This window comes from Macrobrachium nipponense, chromosome 5 (assembly GCF_015104395.2).
Source record: "Macrobrachium nipponense isolate FS-2020 chromosome 5, ASM1510439v2, whole genome shotgun sequence".
In the NCBI taxonomy this organism is placed as follows: Eukaryota; Metazoa; Arthropoda; class Malacostraca; order Decapoda; family Palaemonidae; genus Macrobrachium; species Macrobrachium nipponense.
The window spans coordinates 110,907,773-110,931,371 of NC_061107.1; the positions used below are offsets into that span (position 1 = coordinate 110,907,773).

Sequence of the window (23,599 nt, forward strand, 5' to 3'; positions counted from 1 at the left end):
CTCTTCCCAGGCTTTCGCGAATCGAAGAAGCCTGGCTCCTACCGGCGTCTGAAGGACTTCCAAATCACTTCCTACTCTTTGACGGAGCAGGGGTTTTTCCTCTGGAAGAGCCTCTTCCTCGGGAGGCTGCTTTCGAGGAAGGTCCAGCACGAAAGGGCTTCGATTTCTTGGCAAACGAAGCTCCAGAAGATGAAGCAGCTGCTGGCCTTCTAGAAGACTGTGCCAGAAGATCTTGTGTTGCCTTTTCCTGAAGGCTTGAAGCTATGTCCTTAACCATAGCCTGGGGGAAGAGATGGTCGGAGAAAGGAGCGAAAAGCAAGTCCGCCTTTTGCGTTGGAGAGACGGATTTGGCCGTGAAGTTACAAAAGAGCGCTCTCTTCTTGAGAATCCCCGAGCTAAAGTGCGTAGCCAACTCCTCAGAACCATCCCTGACGGCCTTGTCCATACAAGAAAGTACGCTGGACAGCTCCCCCAGACTAATAGTATCAGAACTCCTTGACCTGGCATCTAAAACTCCAAGACACCAGTCAAGAAAGTTGAAAACCTCTAGAGTCCTGAAGAGGCCTTTAAGGTGAAAGTCGAACTCATTATGGGTCCAAGTGACTTTTGATGAAGACAGAAGGGCTCTTCTGGAGGCGTCCACGATGCTCCCGAAGTCACCTTGAGCAGAGGCTGGTAGTTTAACGCCTATGTCCTCTCCTGTCTCATACCACATGCCTCCTTTACCGCAGAGTCTTGAAGGCGGTAAAGCTAAAGAGGACTTTCCTGACGCTTTCCTCTTCTCCATCCACTCATGGACTTTCCGGAACGCTTGCTTCGTGGAAAGCGACTTCTTCATTTTAATGAACCCCGATGCCTTCGTTGCCTTAAAAGAAGAAAATTGAGAAGGAGGAGTACGAGGGGCTTCCGGTTGAAAAGTTTCTCCGAACTCCGACTGTAGAAGACGCATCAACACTTTATAGTCCGATGAGACAGTAGCTGGTTGCTGTTCTTCCTCTGCTTCTACTAAATCATCGCTAACTCCTTCCTCAGAAACTGGAGAAGTAGGAGGAAACTCTGAAGAAAACTGACTAACAGGAAGGGTTCCTTCATCCACCTGAACTTGCATTGGTGAGGAACTGGTGTCTACCAGCGCGCGCTTGGCGTCCGAATCCACACGTTTGGCGCCGACAGGTGCGCGCTCGACATCTACTAACACACGCTTGGCGTCCACTGGCGCGCACCGAGCGTCCACTAGTGCACGCTTGGCTTCCACTGTTGCGCGCCGAGCGTCAGTCAGCGAGCGGCTGCCGCCCACTGGTGCACGTTTATCAACAACAGGTGCGCGTTTGGCGGCACCTGAAGCGCGCTCCACTTGCACAGAAGCGCGCTCGGCGTCCACCACTCGCTTGCGAACATACGAAGACTTGCGAGCGGGAGATATTTCATCCTGAGAGCGAGAAGCGAACTTCTCACCTCCTCTAGAGAGCTGCTGGGGAGCAGAACGAACTCCAGAGGGAGACTCGAACGAAGAGAGAGGCGAGCGAGGAGAAAGAGCGGGTCTTGACTTCTTCACAGGAAGCTTCTCATCCTTTCTACGACGCGGAAGAGACTCTCTAGCAGCAGAGCGTCCTGAAGTTGCTGCTGCAGTGACTGAATCATCCTCTTGTTTGGCGAATCTTCCTGCTCCGGGGAGGGACTGATCCTGTGAGCAGAGAGCGGCGAGGGGACGCCTCCCTCCTCCTCCCAGGTACGGCCTCTTCCCGAGCTCTGGAGCGACCGTATCGCTCGCACGAGCTAACTGAATCCAAGTCCGAAGACTCTCTACGCCTTTTCTGCGGCGGAAAAGCGGCGAACGCACTGTCAGGCGAAGATCGCAAAAGCGGAGAACTAGGACGTGAAGCGTCAACATTACGCGCCGTCCTTTTCAGCGGACGTGAAGCACCTTGAGAACTCCACCCTTTACGTGGGGATGAAGCCTCCGATGACGAAAAACACTCCTTGAGGAGACGTGCACGCGCACGCTCCCTGGCAGTCTGGGGATTTTCATCAGTAACTGCCGAAGGCACGTCAGATCGGTGGGGGTTCCTTGTAACCCTCCTTCGGCTTTCGACATGCTCCCTCCCCAGGTCCTGGGAGTCAAGCAGAGGTCCAGGCCTAGAGGCGAAACGAGGCCGATCTGACGCACCCTCCACTACACAAGGGGTATCACTGCACTTTTGCACGTCACTTTTGCTCTCAAGAGCCAACACTTTCGATTCTAGATTACGAATCGACTCCAATATTAAGGATAAAAAAGTATTACTCCCTACAGACACTGCTTCAGGGCCCGGAGGCAAAACTACAGGGTTAGGAGCATTAACAGAAGGAGGGTTAACAGGGGAAACATTAATTTCTTGCACGCCTGAAACACTCCTGGAGGAAGACCTCCTTAACCTATCCTTCTCAAGTTTCCTAAGATAGGTATCATACGCCTTCCACTCAGAATCTGTTAGTCTTTCGCACTCCTTGCAACGGCTTTCATACACACATTCATGCTCCCTGCAACTCTTACAAACCGTATGTGGGTCTACTGAAGCTTTCAGTAGCCTACCTCTACAATCAGTTCTAGAGCAGAACCTAGCGCTAGCTGTACTAGACCCTGACATATTATCCAAGAAAAGTCCAAACCAAATTCAAATCAATCCACTAATAACGTGTGCCTAGCCACCGATCCAATCAATTAATCCAAAAAAGAACCAAAAGGGATACTCAAGTAGCAAAAAGTTTCCAAATCCAGACGGAGGTGCTGTAAACAGATGTTCACAACACCGGCGACAGAAAAATTATGAATAGAAAATGGGAATGGTTCCTGATACCCGCCTCCCAGCGGCGGGAATGGGTACTAAACACCTGACTCCCACTACGTGTGTCGTAAGTTTTAAATTCTGTCGGTGTCGGAAATTATCAGCTATATATATATCTGACAGGTAAGTTGCATGAACAAAATAAGAATTTGACATGCAGGTCTATGATCGTCATTGTCTCAAAATATAAAAAATTGACGAGCAGGCCTATGCCCTGTCACTGCCTCAAAATACAGGCAGTTCCCGGGTTACAACGGGTTCGACTTATGACTTTCTGAGGTTAAGGCGCTTTTCAATTATATTCATCAGAAATTATTTCCAGGGTTATGGCACCTACAACGCTATCTGGCAGATAAAAGTACACAAAAAGAGCAAAATAATTAATATTTGAAGGTTTTTTGATGAAAAATGCAATAAAAATGCAGTGTACATAATTTTCAATGCACCCAAAACATTAAAAGTAAGGTTTTCTTAGGATTTTTGACGATGTTCCGGCTTACGACGAGTCTCAAGAACGGAACCCATCGTAACCCGGGGACTGCCTATATAAAAAATTGACGGCAGACCTAATCTCTGAATGATATTATCATTTGACATGCAGGATTATGATACACTAATACCCAAACATCGGAACTGCCTGCATAAGTTCTATGCTTCACTTCAATTGTGGTCCATGTCGGATCACTTATGTAGGCCAATACTAGTTTAAAAGAAAATAAGCAAGATGCACATGTATTTCGGCTGTGCATGATGAAAAAGAAGAAAAAAATGTACAGACAAAATGATACAAGATGTTCATAATGATATATAACTTTATAATTTTTATCAGAGATGTTAGTGTGATGTCATTCCCCTTTGAGAGCTGGCCAATCATTGGTGAGCAGTGGATGGGGCTTAGCTGCAAAGCTAGGTGAACTCTGCTATAGGTTTTTCATTTTTGGGGGTATATTGACATTTTCCAGTGCCTTGGTTCCAGCCCAGTATACCAATGCATAAGAGTTGAAGCCCCATTTTATTTTAAGGGGGGGCCAGCCGGAACCCTTATATATATGGGGGTATAGGGCGAAAAATGCAAAGTCATGAAAACATTAATGGAGCTTCGTATGGCAATGCAGAATACATATACGAAGTATTTCGTCAAAATTCCTCTTACTTTAGTAACTCAATAGGCCAAAATCATTGATCCGTACAAGAAAATGCAATATTTCTTCTATTATCGTAATTTTTGATAATTATTGTCAAAGAAATTGTGATCAATGGCATCTGTAGAAAGTCCATGAGTCGCAGAAGGGAAGTCGGCAACATGATTCAGTGCGAGCACAAACCTGAAGTAGTGTTCACATTCGAATTTCACCTCTGACATTCGCTTGTCTTTACGTATGTTTACCTTTGCTTCGGCAAGAATTTCATCATGCCAATGAGGAAAAGACAAGCAAAACATCTCGCTAACATACAGCCAAAGAAAATTTGCTCTAATATGATTACAGACTATCATAATATACGTTATATTAGTGTAGTTAGTGAAGAGAGAGAGGGATGGTTGCATAGTAAGTAATGCTCCCGTCTTGCCTAACGTACACATCACACTGTGCCCCAAGCTACGATCTTTGAGCAAAGGGATCTTCGTTTATGATAAATAGCATAGTTATGGTTTATTAATACCCAAAAAGGAATATGAAATTCATAATAATCATGATTTATTTACATAGTTTTTGTAAAAAGAGAGTACAAGTTCAAGTTTCACCTCTCACATTCTCTTGCTTTTACGTTTGTCTTTATTTCAGCATGAATTTCATCATGCCAAAGAGGAAAATACAAGGAAAACATCTCGGTAACATACTGAAGAAGAAAATTTGCGGTAATTAGCCGAGTTAGTGAAGGAGAGAGAGAGAGAGATTGCGTAGGAAGGAGTGACCCGTCTTGCCTGACGCAGAGCCCCAGGCTACGATATATGAGCAAAGAGATCGTCATTTATGATTAAATTATGATAAATAACATAGTTTTGGTTTATTAATACACAAAAAGAAATATGCATTCATAATAATAATTTATATTATCTTTAAAAAATGCAAAAGAAAACTTTGAACGCCTGTTATCTCAAAACTATACTTATTGACCTTCAAATTCTATCTTCTCACTTAGTTTTAAAGCTATAGCATTGAAATTTGGTATGTGACTTAAAAACATTACAGAACAATCAAATAGAGCACTTTTTTTCCAATTTTCTAAAATCTTTTTTATATTTTTTTTTCCTGATTTATAGGGTTTATTTTTTTACCATAATGAAAAATTCATATCTAGCAAAAAATGACTTACCCTCCAATCTTCACTTGATTGGAGGGTAATTCTAAGCCCTCATTCTGCGGTAGACTATGGCTGTTGACGTTTTCCTACGTTATTTTACTTACTGAACAAGAATTTAAAGTAATATTTATTTGGAAGACTGTAATTAACCCCAAGGGGGCCAGTACTAAACACGGCGAAATACATTGAATGCCCCAATCCCTAGTGGATGTCGTATCCACGGTTACATTCCTTGTACGGTAATTCTAAAGAATGCACATTGGGTTATGATGATTCTGTACAAAGAGAAATTGAATAACATTTGACAAGTTAGCCTCGCCTATACGATGATGATGATATCATGGTACATGTATTGTATATATACGATTACAGTAGCCTTGCCTTCAGTATACTGTATACAACATATACGATATAATTTAGTAATTTATTAATAAAAGCCAATTTTGGAGTATCAATGTATTCTGACTCTGACATATCAGTGGAAAACAAAAATAGACACGAAACGGGAATCAGATTCGGACCGACATCCATAAATTATTATTATGAATATGCATTCATAATAATAATTTATATTGTCTTTATAAAAATGCAAAAGAAAACTTTGAACGCCTGTTATCTCAAAACTATACTTATTGACCTTCAAATTCTATCTTCTCACTTAGTTTTAAAGCTATAGCATTGAAATTTGGTATGTGACTTAAAAACATTACAGAACAATCAAATAGAGCACTTTTTTTCCAATTTTTTAAAATCTTTTTTATATATTTTTTTTCCTGATTTATAGGGTTTATTTTTTTACCATAATGAAAAATTCATATCTAGCAAAAAATGACTTAGAAAAAACACTCTTCACTTGATTGGAGGGTAATTCTAAGACCTCATTCTGCGGTAGACTATGGCTGTTGACGTTTTCCTACGTTATTTTACTTACTGAACAAGAATTTAAAGTAATATTTATTTGGAAGACTGTAATTAACCCCAAGGGGCCAGTACTAAACACGGCGAAATACATTGAACGCCCCAATCCCTAGTGGATGTCGTATCCACGGTTACATTCCTTGTACGGTAATTCTAAAGAATGCACATTGGGTTATGATGATTCTGTACAAAGAGAAATTGAATAACATTTGACAAGTTAGCCTCGCCTATACGATGATGATGATATCATGGTACATGTATTGTATATATACAATTACAGTAGCCTTGCCTTCAGTATACTGTATACAACATATACGATATAATTTAGTAATTTATTAATAAAAGCCAATTTTGGAGTATCAATGTATTCTGACTCTGACATATCAGTGGAAAACAAAAATAGACACGAAACGGGAATCAGATTCGGACCGACATCCATAAACCTAGTGATCGATGTCAGGCTGCTGAGGGCTAGCACATATATTTATGAAATAAATACACAATGAATATGCATCTTTTCTGATTCTTTTAAAAGTTATACATTACAGTATCCAATAATATTGTATGTAACATATTCTCATATTATTGTATCATAAAACACTAACAAAGCAGTCAGTGGTTTGGCTTAGAAATCAGCTGATGGTGAATATGAGTTTATTTCTCCATATTTAACTCATTTCAGAGCAAATTGTCTTTCTTCTAGTTCGCGTAAAAATATCTAGATACTCTACTTATATGAGACAAAGTAATTTGTCATTATATGACGTGTTTTCAAGTCGAAATATGAATTTAAACCGTCTCGTGAACTAAAGTATTTTCTTCGTTAACAGACTGCGTTGTGGGCATGTTTATTGTGTAAAAATATTACGTGATTCCGTTCGCTATTTACATTTAATTTCATCGTAGTAGTATGAACTTTACCATTACTTTACTTATCTTGTATCGGCATGAAAGCAACTGTAAAATGTGTTCTTTCGAGACCTGAAGTTTTGATTAAAATAATTTCTCTCAATTTTATCTACGGTTGTGTGTTTGATGGCATAAGTTTACTGGAGTTGTTGCAGATGCACAATAAAAGTATTATAGCCTTACTTGCTATGGATAATAGATCGGCAAGGGCGTATACTGCTAAATTTAATTTGTAAGTTTTAGCTGAAATTGAGGAAAGAATGCTGATACGCTAATGACTATTATCGTGCATCAGCAATGTGGATGAAACTTTCACAAACTTCGGTATAGTACCATCAAACTTGACTGTAAACAAAATTTGAGAGAAACGTGTTTTAATCAAAACTATTGGGAATGAAAAGAACACACTTTACTGTATTCGTAGTATTCTGATGAGATAGATATTTGAAAATATCGAACGGAATGTTGATTTTTGTTTACGCAATAAACATGCCCTCAGTGCCATCTACTAAAGAAAAAAATTACTAATTTCATTCACAAACTATAAGTTTTCAAACGGTATTTTCACTTGAAAACATTTTATATAACGTAAAATAACCTTGTCTCGTATAAACAGAGCATCTTGAGATTCATTTGCGCTAACTAGAGGCAAGAAAGTTGCTCTGATATGAGTTCAACACAGCAAAACAAACTTACTTCGCAATCGCCCTCAGCTGATTTCCAAAACAAAACACTGATTGCTATGTTTGAATTTTATAATAAAAACAAATAGTAATATGAAAATACATATAATTTTATTGGATGCAGTCAAGTAAAACAAAGCTTTTTAAAATATCCATGGAAAAGATGCATATCTATTATGTTTATTTTATCATATGATACTAATATATGATTATTACATACTCAAATTTTATATCTCATGTAAGATGCGGACCCCTTAAAATTTGCTCAAAAATTAGGCTTCAAAAGCCGCATGATATGCGAGTATATATGCTTAAAGCTCTTACATCCTACAATTAACCCTCTTACGCCGATTGGACGTATTAAACGTCGAGTCAAAATGTCTCCCGTATGCCGATTGTACGTATTATACGTCGACTCAAAAAAAGTTTTTTTTAAATTCGCGGAAAAATACTTATAGCCCTACCAGCCGAAAACTTTTGAATCACGCGCCTTGGGGGATGCTGGAAGTTCACGGATCAAGGCGTTGTTTTGTTTACAATCGTTACCCAGGCGCGCAAGCGCGAATTTCTTTCTTATCGCACTAAAAAGTATCAGTGACATCTCAAAAATTATTTCGTCACTTTGACATAATTTTTGCACCGTTTTAAATTATCCGTTACATGGAGTATTTTATATATTAAAATGTGCGCAATTTCATGTAGAATACAAAAAAAAAAAAAAAATAGCCATGATTGTAGCTTTTATCAGTTTTGAAATATTTTCATATAAATAACGATAAGTCCCAAAATTTCAACCTTAGGTCAACATTGACTCTACCGAAATGGTCGAAAAACGCAATTGTAGGCTAAAACATTTATATTCTAGTAATATTCAATTATTTGCCTTCATTTTGCAACAAATTAGACATCTCTAGCACAATATTTCGATTTATGGTAAATTTATGAAAAAACTTTTTCCTTACGTCCGCGCGGTAACTCTTCCAATAAATTTTTTCGTGCGGTTGTCCTAATGTTTGCACCATTTTAAATTTGCCGTTACATAAAGTTTTATGTATGGAAATGTGCGCAATTTCATGCACAATACAACTAAAATCAACCCATGGTTGTAACTTTTATCAGTTTTGAAATATTTTCATATAAATAACGACAAGTGCAAAAATTTCAACCTTCGGTCAACTTTAACTCTACCGAAATGGTCGAAAAACACAATTGTAAGCTAAAACTCTTATATTCTAGTAATATACAATCATTTATCTTAATTTTGCAACAAATTGGAAGTCTCTAGCACAATATTTTGATTTATGGTGAATTTATGAGGAAAAAAAAAAAAAAAAAAAAAAAAAAAAAAAAAAAAACAAAAAAAAAAAAAAAAAAAAAATCCTTACGTCCGCGCGGTAACTCTTACGAAAAAAATCAAAAAAATTTTTTTGTGCGATTGTCGAAATGTTTGCACCATTTAAAAATGATATTGTTATGATACAATAAAGTTTCATACATACTTACCTGGCAGATATATACATAGCTAAGACTTCGTCGTCCCCGACAGAAATTCAAATTTCGTGCCACTCGCTACAGGTAGGTCAGGTGATCTACCGGCCTGCCCTGGGCGGCAGGCCTAGGAACCATTCCCGTTTTCTATCATATTTTCTCTCTTCCACCTGTCTCCTGCGGGGAGGCTGGGTGGGCCATTAATCGTATATATCTGCCAGGTAAGTATGTATGAAACTTCATCGTATCATAACTTATCATTTTCATACAATCAACTTACCTGTCAGATATATACATAGCTGATTGGCACCCTTTGGTGGAGGGTAAGAGACAGCTACTTATGGAATAGACAGGTAAACAACATATGTTGTAGGTATAAACCTTGGTTCCTACCTGATAGGTGGTAGACTTCGTGGGTGCTGCCCAGGAGTCTGCATCACCTCAAGAAACTTTAGCGAGATATATGATCTATGGCCAAGAGTTCTTGTGGGTCTGCCGATGGGGTCTTATCCGCTTACTCGGCAGAGCCTGAAAGGACTTTGTCAATGGGTGCTGATCCACTTAAATGACAATACACCTTATGAAGGAGCAAACAAACAAACCCGACCACCTGATCCTAACCACCGTGTTAGTATTAAAAATTGTTCAGAGTTATCCCCAAACTCTTCACAACAACCATAACTCAAAAACACATTACGCACACACATATAATTAAAAAAAAAAATGATACTCATCTAATAAGATATCACAAGAGTTCCTTACTGAACAATCAATAGTGACTGGCCGCCAGTGCGACGTCTGCACTTTGTCAGCAGAAAGTCTAGAACATATCTAATAGACGGTAAGTATAAATTAAGGATTGGTGTTAGCTCCTATACCCAGTATCGTATCCGCTGACACGAAAGGACCTATAGAAAAACAATTCTCATAGGTCACACGAACATCTCTCAAGTAGTGAGATGCAAATACTGAGTTGCATCTCCAAAATGTTGCTTCCAAGATGTTCTTTAGCGACATATTTTTATGAAACGAGAGAGATGTTGCTACTGCTCTTACTTCATGAGCTTTCACTTTTAGAAGTCGAAAAGCGTCGTCAGGACAGATCTTATGCGCATCTGTAATGACGCTTCTTACAAAGAACGCTAGAGCATTCTTGGACATCAGTCTTGTGGGGTCTTTTACCGCGCACCAAAGACCTTGTGTTGAGCCCCCCATCTGGTGTTTTTTCTGAAGATAAAATTTCAGAGCTCTTACAGGACAAAGAGATCTTTTTGCCTCTTTCCCGACGAGACTCGATAAACCTTTAACCTCGAAGGTCCTAGGCCAGGGATTCGAGGGATTCTCGTTTTTAGCCAGAAATAAAGCTTTAAACGAGCAAATGGCCGAGTCCCCCTTAAATCCTACTTTATCCTCTAGCGCATGCAGTTCACTAACTCTTTTTGCTGTGGCTAAAGCTAATAGGAACAAACATTTTCTAGTCAGGTCTCGAAAAGATGCCAGATGAGGAAGTTCGAACTTATCAGAGGAAAGGAATTTTAAAACTGCATCAAGGTTCCAGCTAGGAGGAGCTGGCCCCGACGACTTCGTAGTCTCAAAGGATCTTATGAGATCGTGGAGATCCTTATTCTCTGTTAGATCTAGTCCTCTATTCCTGAAGACTGCAGAAAGCATACTTCTGTAACCCTTTATTGTGGGTACAGATAGATGCGAATCTTCCCTCGAGAATAATAAGAAATCAGCGATTTCCGTCAGAGGTAGTGGAGGAGGACAACTTCTTAGACTTGCACAACCTTCTAAAAACTTCCCACTTAAGACTGATATACTCGTCTAATGGAAGCTCTGCGGGCTCTCGCAATCCCGCTTGCAACTTTGCGAGAAAATCCTCTCGCTCTGACAAGTCTTTCGATAGTCGAAAGGCAGTCAGAGCGAGAGCAGGGCGGTTTTGATGATACCTCTGGAAGTATGGTTGTTTGAGAAGATCCGTCCTTCTTGGGAGGGATCTGGGAAAATCTACTGTCCACTCCACCACCTCTGTGAACCAGTCTTGTGCTGGCCAAAAGGGGGCTATCAGGGTCATCCGTGTTCCTTCTGAAGCCACAAATTTCTTCAGAACTAGTCCCAGGATCTTGAACGGAGGAAAAGCGTAGACGTCTACGTGAGACCAGTCTAGTAGGAAGGCGTCTACCATCAGAGCTCTGGGATCTTCTACTACCGAACAAAATACCTCCAGTCTTTTGGAAAGGAATGTGGCGAAGAGATCCACATGAGGAGTTCCCCAAAGAGACCAGAGACTCTGACACACTTCTGAGTGGAGGGTCCACTCTGTGTGAAGGACCTGGTTCCTCCTGCTGAGCCTGTCCGCCCTTACGTTTCTTACTCCCTGAATAAATCTCGTAAGCAGGGAGATATTCCTCTGGGAAGTCCAAAGCAGTAGGTCTCTTGCCAGTTCGTAAAGGAACAAGGAGTGAGTCCCTCCTTGTTTCCGAATGTAGGCCAACGCTGTGGTATTGTCCATATTTACTTGAACAACTTGGTTCGATACAAAAGGTTCTAGGCTCTTTAAAGCCAGATCTATGGCAAAGAGCTCCTTGCAGTTTATGTGCCAGGACATCTGCGCTGCTTCCCAGATGCCTGACACCTCTCTCGAGCCTAAAGTTGCCCCCCAACCCTTCTCCGACGCGTCGGAGTATAACACTAGGTTTGGGTTCTGAACCTTCAGGGAGATTCCCTTGTTCTCCTTCAATGGGGGCAACCACCATTCCAAGTACGGCTTCATCTCCACTGGAATGGGAAAGGCGTCTGATAGATTTCCTGTCTTCCAACTCCAAGACCTCTTGAGAAAGAATTGAAGTGGACGAATATGCAATCTTCCTAGAGGAAAGAACTGTTCGAGCGAGGAAAGGGTTCCCAGAAGGCTTAACCATTCCCTAGCCGACGTCCGTTCTTTCCTTAAGAAGAGAGAGACTTTCTCCAAGCCTCTTGCGAGTCTCTCTTGTGAAGGAAATACTCGAAAACCCCAAAATCCATCTGAATCCCCAGATAGACTAAGTTCTGTCTGGGGGTCAGCTGCGACTTCTCGAGGTTCACGAGTAATCCCAACGACTTGATCAAGTTCATGGTCAGAATAAGGTCCTCCAAACACTGTCTCTCTGATCTGGCCCTGATGAGCCAGTCGTCCAGATACAGAGAGATATTCACCCCTTTTAGGTGAAGAAACCTCGCCACATTCTTCATCAGGCTTGTGAGGACCTGAGGAGCTGTGGAAAGGCCGAAACACAAGGTCCTGAACTGAAAGATCCTTCCCTCCGCCATGAAACGGAGGTACTTCTCCGACGAAGGGTGAATCGGTATGTGAAAATAGGCGTCCTGGAGATCCAGAGACACCATCCTTGGCGTAAAGCTGGACCGAGGCCGAAGTCTCCATGGAGAACTTCTCCTTCTGAACAAATTTGTTCAGAGCACTGACGTCCAGTACTGGTCTCCAGCCCCCCGAGGCCTTTGCAACCAGAAAAAGGCGATTGTAAAACCCCGGGGAGTTTTGATCCAGTACTAGTTCTATCGCTCTCTTGTCCCACATCTGATCCACCATCAGTCGAAGAGTATCCCTCAGTACAGGGTCCCTGTATTTGGCTGACAGTTCCCGCGGAGTTGACGTTAGGGGAGGACTGTCGTGGAAAGGTATAATGTATCCTTTCCTTATCATGGACAAAGATGAGGCGTCCGTGCCTATACGTGCCCAGGCCTCTGCAAATTCCAAGAGCCTGGCACCTACTGGTGTTTGGAGGAGAGAAGCATCATTTACCCTTTTTAAAGGGACGGAAGGCAGACCTACCTCTCTTCTCAGGAGCCTTCCTTCTTGAGGGTGCTCTGGAGGTAGGGCCTCCTCGAAAGGGCTGAACCGAAGTACTCGGTCCTTTCTTTTCCACCGCAGTCGCAGGTCTCTTCTTCCTTGACTGAGAAAGAAGGTCTTGAGTCGCCTTCTCAGTTAATGATCAGGAAATGTCTTTCACTAACTGAGAAGGAAACAAAAAGTCTGATAAGGGAGAGTACAAAAGTGCTGCTCTCTGAGAGTGGGAGACCGCTTTGGTCAAAAAAGCACTGAAGACTGTCCTCTTCTTAAGAAGTCCCACTCCAAATAAAGATGAGATTTCTAAAGAGCCATCTTGTACCGCCTTGTCGATACACGACAGTATACAAAGGAGAACTTCTGGGTCGAGTCCTTCTGAATCATGCGCCTTCTTGGACATCACCCCAAGGGACCAATCTAAGAAGTTGAAAACTTCCAATACATGGAAGAGCCACTGAGGAGATGATCCAGTTCTGAAATGCCCCAAGTCACACGGGCAGAGTTCAAACCGTGTCTTCTCGACGCATCGACTAACATCGAAAAGTCCGCTTCAGCCGAAGACGGGAAAGAGAGGCCCATATTCTCTCCCGTCTTATACCAAATGCCCTTTTTTCCAGCGAGTCTCACTAGGGGCATGCAGAAGACCGTCCTGACCAGCTCCTTCTTCGAATCCATCCACGAATTCAAAGACTGAAGAGGCCTCTTCATAGAAATGGTGGGTTTCATTCTAAGAAAAGACGAAGACTTCTTAGCCTTTGCGCTCGAAAACAGAGCGCGCGGAGAAGGAGAAGCGGCAGGGGTTAAAGCGTCTCCATATTCTTCAAGAAGCAGGGCTGTCAAGACTTTGTAGCTTGACAGTCCTTCTCTTCCACGATTTTCGTCTTCTGAGTTCTCCTCGAACTCGGGGTCTAGAGGAGACTCCGTCGAAAAATCAGGACGTCTTTCCTCTGGGGGCCACAAACTCCTGATAGGAGAGGGACTAAGGGAGTGATAATCTCTCCTCTTCATAAAAGTTTGAGCTTTGTGAGAAGCTTCCCGCTTGGCTGGCGCCACACGCTTAGGCATCTCCTCATATAAGGATGACGCCTCGCGCTTGGATGACGCCTCTCGTCCGCCAAGCGTCCTGGCTGACGCCTCGTGCTTGGCTGACTCCTCACGTCTGGACGACTCCTCGCGCCTGGAAGAAGTCTCGCACTCAACGGGCGTCCTGGCTGGCGCCAAAAACTTGGCTGGCGCCTCGCGCTTAGATGACACTTCACGTCCAGAATGAGTCCTGGCTGGAGTCTCGCGTCTGGCTGATTCCACACCTCTGTATGACGCCTCGTGCCTGGAAGACGCCTCACGTCTAGCTGGCGTCTTGTCTTGCGCTTCGCGTCTGGTATATGCCTCTCTCGATCTCGATCTAGACAGAAAATCTTCTTCTACATGTTTGGAAGACGAAGCTTCATGTCTGAAAGACGCCTCGCGCTTGGCAGGGGAGAGAGGACGAGACTTCTTGATCGGAAGAGAAACGTCCTTCTTACGAGGAGGATCTCTAGCCAAAACTCCCACCTGCTCTTGGACAGCAAGAAGAATTTTCCTTGAAGCTTCTCCCACGTCTTCTTCAATGGGAGGAGAAGGAGAATTCGAAGGCAAGCGATCCGCTACGTCCATGTAGGGAGACGCTGACGCAACCTTCGCCTTTTTGATTGAAGAGGGAGCTTCATCTGAGAAGTGCTCCGTGCTTGAATTCAAATCAGGTTCTCTATAATGCCTTTTCAGGGGCCTGGAAAGGTCCGAATCCTTCCACCCTCGTTTAGGTGAAGGAGAAGGAGAGGAAGAGAAACACTCTCGCAGGACGCTTTTTCTAACGCGGTCCTGAGCAGCCTGAAGCGAAACAGAGCCTGCTGAAGGGACGTCTGACCGTTGGGGATTCCCCACGACCTCCTTAAGGCTTTCGACTTTCCTTCTCCTCTGGGCATGGGAGCTTGGAAGCGGTCTAGGCCTGGGAGCGTCGCAGAGACGATCAAACGCCCCCTCCACAACACTGGGAGCACTCACTTCACTAAACACTTCTCTTTCACTATCCTTACCTTGTAAGACCACCATTTTGGACTTCATCTTAGAGATAGTAGCCTTCAGATCGGCGATTTCAGAGGCCGATTCTGAAAGTAAAGCTTGTGAATGATTCGACACAGAGGGAGAATCATCATTAAGGTTAGAGATAGGGTCAATAAAAGGCTCAATAGGCCTTGTACTCACACTCTTCAAACGTCTAACTCTATCCCTCTCTAACTTCCTCAAATAAGAAGTTAGAGTCTTCCATTCTTCTGCATTCAACCCCTCACATTCATGACAGGTATTAGAAGAAGAACATTCAAACCCCCTACATCTACGACACACAGTGTGAGGATCAACCGAAGCCTTCGGTATCCTCACCTTGCAGCCTACATTCACACACATTCTCACTCTCACATTTGAGTCAGACATACTGAGAAAAATGAAAAAGCAAGTCCAAATCCAGTCCACAGTAGCGAATGCCAAAAACCACGATCCAGATACATCACCAAAAAGTCGAGAAACGACGATCAAAAGGTTGAAATAAGAATCTAAGTCAGGAGGTAGTAACAACAATATTGATACCACTGGCGACAGAGAAAATATGATAGAAAACGGGAATGGTTCCAAGTCCTGCCGCCCAGGACAGGCCGGTAGATCACCTGACCTACCTGTAGCGAGTGGCGCGAAATTTGAATTTCTGTCGGGGACGACGGAGTCTTAGCTATGTATATATCTGACAGGTAAGTTGATTGTATGAAATTAGCCATTACATAGTTTTATTTATGAAAATGTGTGCAATTTCATGTAGAATACAACCAAAAATGATTGAAGGTTGTAGCTTTTCTCTTTTTAGAAATATTTGCATATAAATCAAGATAAATAGAAAAAAAAACCACGTTCGGTCAACTTTGACTCTACCGAAATAGTCGAAAAACGCAAATGTAAGCTAAAACTCTTACAATCTAGTAATATACAGTCATTTATCTTCATTTTGAAAGAAATTCGAAGTGTCTAGCACAATACGTATTTAGATTTATGGTGAATTTAAAAAAAAACTTTCTTTCCCTCCGTGCGTCGATTCGCGGCCGCAAATCTCCGAAATGCATACGTCGCATTCTCCTAATATTTGCTCCTTTTCATATTAGGCGTTTTAAAGTTTTATATATGAAAATGTGAGCAAATTCATGAAGAATACAAACAAAAATATTTGAAGGTTGTAGCATTTCTCATTTTTGTAATATTTGCATATAAAAAATATATATATAAAAATTTCTACATTCGTTCAAATTTAACTCGTCCGAAATGGTCGAAAACTGCAATTCTAAGCTAAAACTCTTACAATATCGTAATATTCAATTATTTGTCTTTATTTTGAAACAAATTGCAAGTCTCTAGAACAATATTTAGATTTACGGTAAATTTTTTTTTTTTTTTACGTCTGCACGTTACGAATTCATGCATCATTTTGTGATAATATTTTTTCTGTGTTGCTTTGATCGTTTTACTATGTGTTATATATAAAAATGATCGCAATTTAGTGTACAAGACAACGGGAAAAAAGTAACTCGTTAGCTGTAACAGTTTCTCACACAGCTCGATTTGAATACAATTATGTATGATATTTTTTTTGTCGCTACCATATATCGCATTATTTATATATGATAATGATATTTTTTTTCATTTCTGATGGTTGCATACTAAACTTCAGGCAACGACAAAAAAGGAGCCAAAAATTGACTCAATCTTGAAAACTAAGCGCGCTGTGATTTTTTCTTTCAATTATTTTTTTCTGCTTCCGCCCTCACTCCAAACCCGCCTCGGCATACGGGAGACGTTTTGGTTTTTAGGGCTTAGGCGTAAGAGGGTTAAGGGGAGGGGGGGCACCAATGAAATGTACAAGTTTTTGGCTTTGGGGAAACACAATCACAGTGAAAGGATAAGGATATATCTAAGCATCAGCACAATAGCCTACTTCTGTAAGTTTTTATTATAATTCGATAAACTATTATACAGCAAATTATAATTGTATCTCGAGGCTAAAAATTTGATTTTCCAGTTTCAATTATTGAATGTTTTCCAAATATTATTTGATAGCAAATAAGTAGGTCAGACCTAGTTTTATAGAAACTGGCTGCTTTATTCAAGATCTGAGAGTAATTAAAATTTAATACGGGTTCTCAAGACATGGTATGCAAGAACCTAATGCCCAATGTTAGATTAGGTCACAGCCTTATGTTAAATGTCCTTCCCCTATGTTAGATTAGGTCACAGTCTTATGTTAAATGAGTGCCCTAAATCAATATATGGAGGTGAAGTCCTACCAGCCAGCCCCCTAGGTTAGGTTAGGTGGGGTTGGAGACAAAAACTTGCTTGTTACCTAATCAATGCCTTGGTAAAATAAGTAAAGTGGGGATCCTTGGGGATATGCCCCCCCCCCCCCCCCCCGACACAAGATAGGTAAGAACCATGCCCTATGGGTTAGATTAGGTGGGTCGAGGAGGTGCAAATCCCCTAAGCTCGGTAGGGGCTTGGGCCCTTGAGTTAGGTATTTTCTGAATTGTGGCCACCTGAGCGTCAGGGGTGTTGCATCCAAATACTACATTTTAATATGAAGTGCCCTAAGGTGCATCCAAATACTACATTTTAATATGGAGTGCCCTAGGGTACCTACTATATCAGTTAGATAGGAGAGCTAAAACCAAAAACTACTATAGCAGCCTAGTTCCCCCTGGCTGGGATACTTATTGCCTTAATGTAATTTAAGTTCATATTTACTATCTTTTGTTTATGCTTCTACTCATCTCCATGGGGCTGGTGCTAAAAATGATGCTAATTGTGCATGTAAACTGATATTTACCAAACTAGAGAGGCTTTGTAGTGTCATCAGTTTAACCAGATGAGGCACACAAATCCGGTTAGGCTGTGAGAATGCCATCTGTATCATTTGTTATCACTTGTTCCCAACCCCATCCCCCAAATGGGCTTCCCTCAGTGAGCCATTTTCTTTTTTGTCAGAAAAGGGTGTCAAAGTTGTTTTAACATAAATGGGGTAAACAACCTCAGTCGATCCATCGTCATCGCGTGGCTTGGCCTTATTCACTCAATATTTAATTGGCGAAACAAGAATACAATTACATCGTTAAGCATACCATTCAAAAGATAGAAGTTTCGTCAGCATAATGTGATTTGTGAAAGCGCCATACTAACTAAAATAAGCATGTGAACTCTTCGTAAAATATGTTTTCAAGGCAGTTTTGAATCCAAAATGGCAGCAGCCACTTCACTTGCTGTTCGTAACCAGACAATCCACCAGCCTTCCCAGCACTCATTTGAACAATGTTAGCATATATATGTAACGTTGATTGAACTTACTCAAGATTGCAGTTGTAATCATCACAATAAAACAACATTTTGTTGCCTATATTAGTGAAAGTATGAAACTTTTTATTCCCGCAGTCATGGTTTGAACTGAAATTCATTTTTACCTTGTAATCGGTGGTTTTATCCTTACTGCCATCACAGCTGAAACTCCACAGTGCTTGATTGTAATTATACACATTTTGGTCTTAATTAACTCCAAATTGCACTTCAAACACATTGCGGTTCCTGGCTCCTAAGGGCTCACTCCACAAACACAGTTACGGGCAGCACACGAGTACACGGTTTTTGAGGTGCTAAGCTTTATTCCATTAATTGTTTACTTTACTCATTATTTAGTTTAACTTTACTTTACTTCAAATTGTTTATTTACTTCATGTCTATTATCCCTTTTTTGCAAACACAATAACCCCGAAAAATTACAGATATTTCTTAAGTACTTACGAGCAGATGACGCGATGGCAAAATGACTCACCGTTGCCAATCTAGTGGAGCTCCATACATACGGCAATGCATTTACAAACTGTTTCCATGAATTCTAGTTGTCATAGTAATGCAGTAATGATAAAATTACAGTAATTATGTATGTATACTACAGATAGATACGCTAATTTCACTTATTTCCCCGGTTTTGTGTAAGTCTTATTACCCAGTTTGGAGGGTAAACACATACCAATGACAACACTGATAAACAATTGAAGAGCGCAAAGAATGCCGTAGTTCCCTTGGATAAGTAGTGGTTGGAAGTCGGTGTTTACGATTGTGATGAAAGCGGCCCTGCATCTATGGGTACAAGTGGTGTGTGGATTTAGCACAGGAAATGGGAAGTTTGTTGACACAAGCGACTCCGCAAACATCAAGATGGCGTCAATCTTCAAAACATTTTTAGTTGCAAGTAAAAACTTTGAAAGCCTAAAGGGGGTAGTGTGGACTGCATTTGGTCCCACTTTTCATTACCCTCTGATTAATCTTAAAATATGGCCTTAATTTCTAACTTTGGAGAAAATATGGTAAATCTTTATAACTCTGGGTCAGATATTTCTTTGGAAATTACAGTTTCCTATAATATTCAAGTTGCTTATTAAGAATTTACCATTTTTTTTTTTTGGAGGGGGTGGACTGTAATTAACCCCCAGGGGCCAGTACTAAACACGGCAAAATACATTGGACGCCCCAATAGCTAGTGGCAGTCCGTGCAAAGTTATTCTTTCGAATTACCAAACATACATACTTCGAAAGGAGAGTAGCGGTCTCGAGTTGTTCCTTTCACCACCAACAACTCATGCCTGATGACCATCTCCAGTGTCAGGACGTGTTAAAGTACTTTTTCAGAGGGTGGCCACAAAAGCGGTAGTCAGTGGGTTGGCTAGTCCAGTCGGTTGTTTATCCTAGCTTTCATGAAAACATGGGCTAGCCTATAATTTCATTTAACTAGCCTAAAAATTTCATATCACCGTTTACCACCATGCATTTTCTACCATTCACATGGGTAGAAATTGTCCATTTTCCGCCTCCCTTCCCATCAACGCTCGGTTCCCCATAAAATAGGCTAGCAAGGGAGTCGTAAAACCTGTGGTTTGCACCAATAAAAATATCTAAACATGCACGAAACTCATGGTAACCAGTGATAAAAAACATTCTTGATAGTCTACTATCAAACTACCAAAAGGAAATTTAAGCTATGCCATCGAAACCTACCGAAATAAGAATGGGTAGCCTACTCTAAGTTGCCGACTGAATATTAAAACCCAAGTACAATCACTTGTGTTTACATGACAACAGTCTTCTTATACTTATTTAAAATAAAGGTACCAAAATGACCCTACATTCTTAGAATATCCACACATCAAAGGAACTTATACGACGTACCACCTACGTGAAAATGGAAAAATCTAGGACCTGCGTCTACGACTCTACGTGCAATACTCATGTTTACAAATGGACTCGTACGTGAATGAAGATTCTTAATCCTTGGACATTAGCAACTCGATAGCAGAAGGCGTTTCCCATCTACAGCCTTTGTTTCGCATCGTGTGATGGCATTTTGTCATCCACGATCATTAAAACTCACAATAGCAACAGAACAGGATCGGCACATTATACCAAAACTTTACCCAAGCACCTTTTCAAGACAGAACAGCATAAAATCGACCGTTTGCTCACTGTAAAGCCAAGAACTGTTCTAGGGACTCCTTCTCCTTGGCTTGTTACATATCACATTTACATCTTGACCAATTTGATAAAAAGAACTGTTAAGATGAATATTGTAATATACCATTTTGGCAAAAGGCCAAGCGCTGGGACCTGCAAGGTGGAAGTCGAGAGTAAAGGTTTGAAAAGTGTGGCAGGAAGAAATCCTCGCTGGTGCTCTATGAAAGTGTTAGGAAATGGTGTAACGTACGTACGAAGGGACACTGCAAAGAACCTTTACATGCGGCCTATAGTGCACTGTATGAGGTACACTGGACTGATGGGACTAACCACCGCCCCCGCCGGCAAAGGAATATATCAGTAAACTTGTAGGACAGTGAAGCACTAAAGAAGTGTAAAATCAAGATCATTTAGACCAGAAACGTATATACCGTCCCCTTACTGTTCTAAATAATTCCCTAGCTCTTTCCAAGGGACCCGCACACATAATATGCTATTTAGGCAACGAGGATTTCGTGTTGCCTACGTATTATGGTTACTTTAAATAAAATACCAGCTTCCTCGCATGAAAAAAAGTTCGTTACGTTAATTATCTATCAATAATATGCAGTTTTTCCTCGTGAAAATCTTAGGCCACTAATGGGTCAATTTCTTTAGATTACTCCTTTTCCGTAATTCTAAGGGATAAATGATACGATTTTATTTTACAGGAATGAATGAATGATTGGGAGTTTTCTGGCATCCTGACACCGAAGGTCATTCACGCCGTTATTTCACAGGAACATTTGCATTTGGAAATATAGACGGACCAAGAGAACTGAAATGCCAACGTGAAATGCATTGGAATTCCCATTACATCCTTTCAGTCATATCTTGCTTACATTGCTTAAATTACATAATGATAATAATAAACTGTACATAGTACGTACACTAGCACTTTACTAAAAGGATGTTGCTCATAAAGACTGTAAACTTTTTTATTCAGGAATTTGGCATACTTCTGAAACGGATTGACATGGTCTACCAGCCCACGTGTGAGGACACGGACGACCAAAAAAGAATGCTATAACGCAGGTCGTTTTTCATTCAGGAATTTGGCATACTTCTGAAACGGATTGACATGGTCTACCAGCCCACGTGTGAGGACACGGACGACCAAAAAAGAATGCTATAACGCAGTCGTTTTTCATGTTATGTTGAATGTGCATCAAGTAGGTAGTACACTATGGTAACACATCAGATGTAAGTGACAAAAATAACAAGTGTCGTAAATTTATATTGAGAAGGATGCAATACTCCAGTACATCACCTCGTAAATTTAGAATACCGGCACTGAAATACAGTGATAAAAAGAAATGTTTCAAGAATACATTAAGTTTCCGTAAAAAAAATTTTTATAAACATGATGCTGAAAATAAACGTGTATAAATATAAACATTTCTTCTGGTCATGGTTACCTTTATCTATTTAAACAGACTGCGTAATTTATTAATATATATATATATATATATATATATATATATATATTATATATATATATATTATACATAATCTGGTGAATAACATGAATATGATATTTTATATGCTCGTTGACGAAGAATCTCATAATCACTGGAGATGACTTTGGTTTAGCGGTGAACTTGAGACTAGTAATATAAAATGATGCTAAGACAACTAGCGAAGGTTGGCGAGTGAAAATGCATGGGAACTTGAGAATATAGGATTAATGAATCATATGAACTTCTTGGTGGTTGTTTTACTGGAAATTTAAAGGGGGAAAAGGCTCCACGATGGTTTCAGTGACCAAGAATTGGCTGATAATTTTCTTTAACTTTTCAAGGAAGAAATTGATAGTGTAATCGTCAGTTCTGTTGAAATACTGAATCAGAGGAGTACTGCGCCCCGTTACGAATGAAAGACTAAAGAGATATAATAGTGCAAATTACGCAGAAGTTACTGTGGTTATTAAAAATGCAAAGAAAACAAAATGCGCACTTGATCCGACGCAAATAACTGAATTTGCTGGAGAGGAAAATTCAACGATAATTTTTCTTCCTGGCATACAAAACCCCATGTGACAGGAGTATTTATGCGCGCATGCGCAGACGGCTAAGGTAGACTTAATTTAAGAGAGTAGCAGCTATAAAAGGTGCCCGAAGGACTAAACTTCCCTTTTACGGGCTGCTCCAGGAGCAAGAGCCCCGTGCCAGCCCAGGGCTGGCTTAATCTAAGGAGAAATAATCCCCAATTTAATAAATTCTTAGCCATCGCGTTAAGAAATGCTTTTTCGCCCGCGTTTTACTTGCTTTTCTTATATTTCTGTGTATGTTGAGACCCATGCGAATTAGTGCAGTGAATTTCATAGAGTGCTGTGTTTTCTCCAACTAACCCCATTCAAGATGGAGACACCAAAATCTGTTCTGGCAGTTATCAGGCAGGAGACTTCACGATCTCCCTGGATCTTCAGGATGCTCATCTCCAAACACCAATTCATCCTTCCTCCATGATTTTTTTTTTTCCAGCACAGCAAACTTATCAGTTCAGGGCCCTCTGCTTCGGGTTAACATCATCTACCAAAGTCCTCCCCAAAAATTTTTCAACTCATTTATGCATGGGCCTACAAGAGGGTATCCAACTCTGCAGGTATCTGGACGTTGCCTCACTCTGTCTCCTTCAGCAGCCCGAGCCAAGAAGGACAGAGACCTGGTATTACATAAGTGCAAGACCCTGAGATTCTCATAAATTTCAAGAAATCAGATTTAGTTCCACTCAGAAAATCAATTACCTGGGAATGATGATCAATACAGATTTTGAAGGGAACTGATGAAGAATTGGCAGACTGTAATTGGACACCTATACTCAGTTTTTTCCATCTGTCCACCTGCCTGTGGTGCTTGCGCATGGTAACACTGCGTCCCGGGCTTTTAATAATTACGCTGTGTTAAGTTTTAGGTAAATAAAAGGATATCTGGGTGTACATTTGCAACTGAAAAGTGTTTAAATAATTTACTGTATGCAAATTACATCGTTAATATTCGAAATAGGATATTGTTATT

The 23,599-nt window shown here is 40.9% G+C and overlaps 1 protein-coding gene across 9 annotated transcripts in view; it reads right to left on the minus strand.

Moving 5' to 3' along the window:
• LOC135215591 (uncharacterized) overlaps window positions 1-23,599 on the minus strand; it is a 93,542-nt gene that overhangs the window by 39,352 nt on the left and 30,591 nt on the right. Inside the window, exon 1 of one of the 9 annotated variants that reach the window (XM_064250461.1) lies at window positions 20,668-20,814. The exons of 2 other annotated variants lie outside the window; for them this stretch is intronic. The gene's annotated coding sequence lies outside the window, so the exon portion shown is untranslated. Of the gene's footprint in view, window positions 1-20,218; window positions 20,238-20,261; window positions 20,462-20,506; window positions 20,525-20,667; window positions 20,815-23,599 lie in introns of those variants that run through there. 6 more of the 9 variants (XM_064250465.1, XM_064250464.1, XM_064250459.1 and 3 more) reach the window with 6 other exon arrangements.